This window comes from Acyrthosiphon pisum, unplaced genomic scaffold (genome assembly GCF_005508785.2).
Source record: "Acyrthosiphon pisum isolate AL4f unplaced genomic scaffold, pea_aphid_22Mar2018_4r6ur Scaffold_21318;HRSCAF=23622, whole genome shotgun sequence".
In the NCBI taxonomy this organism is placed as follows: domain Eukaryota; kingdom Metazoa; phylum Arthropoda; class Insecta; order Hemiptera; family Aphididae; genus Acyrthosiphon; species Acyrthosiphon pisum.
The window spans coordinates 1-4,534 of NW_021770772.1; positions in this window are offsets into that span (position 1 = coordinate 1).

Consider the following 4,534-nt stretch of genomic DNA (forward strand, 5'->3'; position numbering starts at 1 on the left):
TAAATTTATAAACGTTGGCCGCTGGGTATATACATAACTGTAAGCAGCCGCGCTACTTGCTAGGTGGGGAGCTGCGCTCACAGATACACTGTCGTCGCAGTGTCACGTCGTAAAATATTATATATTATAGGTATCTGGGAATATGATAAAATGATTGTTTTAGCACGGTCTTCCAAGACCCTGGTTTTTAGTTTATTGTTTGATTTAAAGAATACGTTAACATATTTTGTTCCTGTGTTAGAGTAATAGTGTATTTACCATTTAATATTTTTCCGCCTCATGTAAAATATCATGTCAAAATCGCCACTGACAAAAACACCTCACTACTATACAGGGTGATTCTTTTATCGTTGAACACTCATTATTTTAAAAAGTATTGATATTTTTCCAAATTTTTTTTTTTTAAATTTTAGTCTCATACTTTTCTACATTTTTGTAAAGTTTTAATATTTTCACCCTTATATTTATAAGGTAAACCACTATCAACTTTTGATTTTCAAATGGGAACCCATACTAAAAATTTTATAAATTAATAAAGCTATTTTTTTTATGAATTATCACGTTCAAATTTTAATTTTTCGTTAATCCGTTGATGAGATATAGCTGCCCAAAGTTTTGTGGTTTGGGTAGGTGTTTGTGTGTAAATCTGCTATACCTAGTCAGTAGATACCGCAGAAATTACGATTTGTATGCCTCGGCGTAAAACCCTTTACAAATCAAGTCCAAGTACACTGTACAGTAAAATAAAGCTAGCCCCCAAAATATGTATTCTATTATACCCATTTGTCAGGGTGTCGTGCAGTTCGCCCCACTGAAGGCGATTGCGGTACTTATCAAATAATATAAAATTATAAAGACCAGAAGTTGAAAGTAATAAATACGATATCACTCAAGTCAAAGGTATAATAATAATAATCAAATAGCTATAAAAACTTATCGTCATAATGTCATATTATAATGAATAGGACCATTACTGTCACTTGTAGGATACTCGTGTGTAATTTATCCCCACGACGTTAACGTACCACACTACCACGTACCCAATTAAGAATTTAAGATTAGGAATACGTCATACTTATTTTTATTAGTTAGGTAGATACTACCACAGAACAATAATACTACTATGATACTACCTACTATCTCATACTTCATAGTTCACAATATCATAGTTCCATGATTACATGTCGATATGGAAGTATACCAGTTACCTAGTAACTGTGGATCATGTCGTGATAATAATATGTTGAGTTTAGAATCATAGAATATGAACGGTTGTCGGTTAGGTTAGAACGTTAGAAGATAATAAAAACGTATTAAATTGTGATTTGTGGTTTATTAGTTAAGTAGGTAGGTACTTAATTTCATGACAAAATAAATTTATTTTGTCATGCTTAATTTATAATACTTTACAATTTTAAGTGTCTACATGTTAATGATAAACGTATAATATAATAATATGTTAGTTTTTGAAAAAATATTACTTATTTACTACATATTGTAGTTAATTTAATTTATTAAATAATTTAATGGAACATACCTAAAGTATCTAAATTGATTAATCACACGTGAACTGGATACTGGTAAGTTTTACTAGTTTTTAGTTGCAAAAATTAAAATAAATTATACTATTATGTAAATTATACAATATTATACATATTAACTTAAAAAATTTTGATTTCAGTTTAATTGGATACATATTATATGTAGAAAAATTTTGTTCAAATGAATGCCTAATCTTTCATACTGTATAATATTATAATATGGCTTGTTAACAATCAAGTGGCATATCACTACACAGAAATTTTAGAATATTTTTTCTAATTTAAATATTCCATAGCAAAATCTACTACCACATACAATTTGGAAGATCCTGTATGTTAAAATCACATGCTGCTATTTTTAATTACATTTGAAAATGCTAACAGTGAAAAATAAAATTACTGTTTCACATATTGGATTTAAATATTTCAATAGACTACAAAATAAATTAAGTATGTACAATTATGCTCAACTGTTGTGATTAATTATTATATTTACTAAGATATTTTTTAGATAATCAAGATAATTACAAAGAAGAGGAAAAATCTAGTTGGACTAACTGCATATTGGCAATGATTTGTATTAAAAACTAAAAATTGTACTAATATTAATGTTTTGTAATTTGTATGCTATTTTTTAATTAATTTAAATGAGGTGACAACATCAATCATTTTAATTAAAAAAAAAGACTTAGTTGGAAAAAATATGTTACCACTATAATTGAAGGGACTTATGGCATATCATTAATACTATATAAACATTTAATTTTAAATTCTAAATGCATTATATTGATACAGTGGTCGCCGCTTATTGTGTTCACTGGTTTATAAGAATCAGCCGCTTTTAGTGATAAAAAATGTCAGGAACGGAACAAACAGCCGTCTTCGGTACATTTTTCGCCGCGTACTGTGATCAGGTTTTCGGTTATAGTGATCAGAAATAATCATGTCAGAAATACTAAATTTATAATAAAATTACCTATTTTTATGTACACAAAGGAGGAAAAACGATTACGAACGGCCGTCCTAATCTTATCTAATGCATTGTGACCCACGTAATGAGTGTACTTCATATCGTAATATCGTATATGTTTGAATTTAACCTTAAATGAGTGGCTGGATGTAGATAAGGACTTACCAGTTTTTCAAGTGATGAATGATGACGAACATAGGCGCAAACAGGGGGGGGGGGGCTTTAGGGCCAAAAATGTCCATAGCTTTCCCAAACATTTCCTACATTTTGTTTTAAGCTTATTCAATATTATTAAAGTAAGGCCCCATTAGCCTTATTAGCCCTATTAGCCCCTCCAAATCTCAAACGCTATTTGCGCCTTTGATGACGAAATATAATTTGATATTTTGCACAGTCTTTTTAATGTTTTGTACAAAATAAAATATGTATTTAAAGTTATTTTTTCGATATTTTTTGAGTCGCCGCTTATAGTGATTTCCGGTTAAAGTGATCAAAATACTCTCGGACGGATGTGATCATTATAAGCGGCGACCACTGTATTAGAAAAATTAGAAAAAAAAATTGTATACCTGTATTAAATTAGTTCATACCTTATAGATTTTTATTTAAAATTTTTTAGTATTACATTTTATTAGTATTAATACTAAATTTCTTTTGTTAATGATTGGTGTTGTTGCCTATTTAGTATTAATTGTTATTTAATTAATGGTACTTAATTGATGTTTAAATATTATTAGAGCCATTTTTTAATTAAACTTTAATTGCGATTCTGGGATTATTGAATAGTTTGTTCTATTTTTTTTGAATACATTTTGTCTTTACTCATATTTTGCACAATTGCAAAACGGAAATTTTGATTGAAGTGTATCATCAAATTTGGAATAGATTTTTCATAGTTCTGGTCTTGTAAATTAAAGTACAATTTTTAAGTGGTTCATATAATATGAATATGTAATGTGGAAGATTCAGTAATGATTAGGGTTTGGGAGTATTTTTCCAATTTTTTGATGAAACATTAGGTGATATGCCTGCAGCGACAATGTCTTTTAAAAACTACAATTTGAAGTATAAATTATTTATATAGAATTTATTTAAATTGATTTAAATTTAAAAAACTACGGAATTAAAGTTAAAGATACTTTAAAATTTCATATTTGAAGTCTGATCTAGATTTTAGTCTCAAACCCTGTTCATGACATTGACATATTTTTTACATGAATTCGTTACTTATGTATGATTATAAAAATATTATTGTTAAATTATCTTAAAATGTAAAAGAATGGCCTAAAAAAACCTTTTGCGACCAAGTGTGTCACAACATTGATTTGCCTTAAGAGGAATTAATTATATTTAACTAATATTTATTTTTAATTGTGTATGTATTAAATTGAAATTTTGAAAATTAAAAAAAATTTATTTATTTACCTACAAACTATTAAATTAGTTCAGACCTAACATATATCTATTATAATGTTAAAAATACTATGCAAAATATTTGTAATATGTTGGTTTATCTAGTATCCATATCCAGACATTGTCACGTGGAGTGATATGTCAACTGTAACTTGTAAATATGATGATTAGTATGGAGTATAGACACTATAAACATTATAAAATACTATGGTAGTATGGTTTATGAAGTACAAATTATCAACTACTGCAGAGTAGCAAACAACAGTATGGCCGACTATACATATATTCATAAAATATATTCTGGATATCTAGTATGGCAGTGTTCAATGTTCATGGCTTAGATTATATAATATGATCTAAGGTTCATGGTATAAAACTATAATGATACACAATATAATATAATTTGTATGAACCTGATTATGTAAATTCGATACTAGGTTGAGTACATTAATATTATTATTTTTTCCATGATTTAGCCATAAAATAGATTAAATTCATAGACATATTATGTCTATGATTAAATTTAATCTATTCTGTGATTTAGCCAAAGAGAAATGTTAAATATAGGTTATATTACTTAAGTTATTATTGATTAAAAATACTTGCCTTT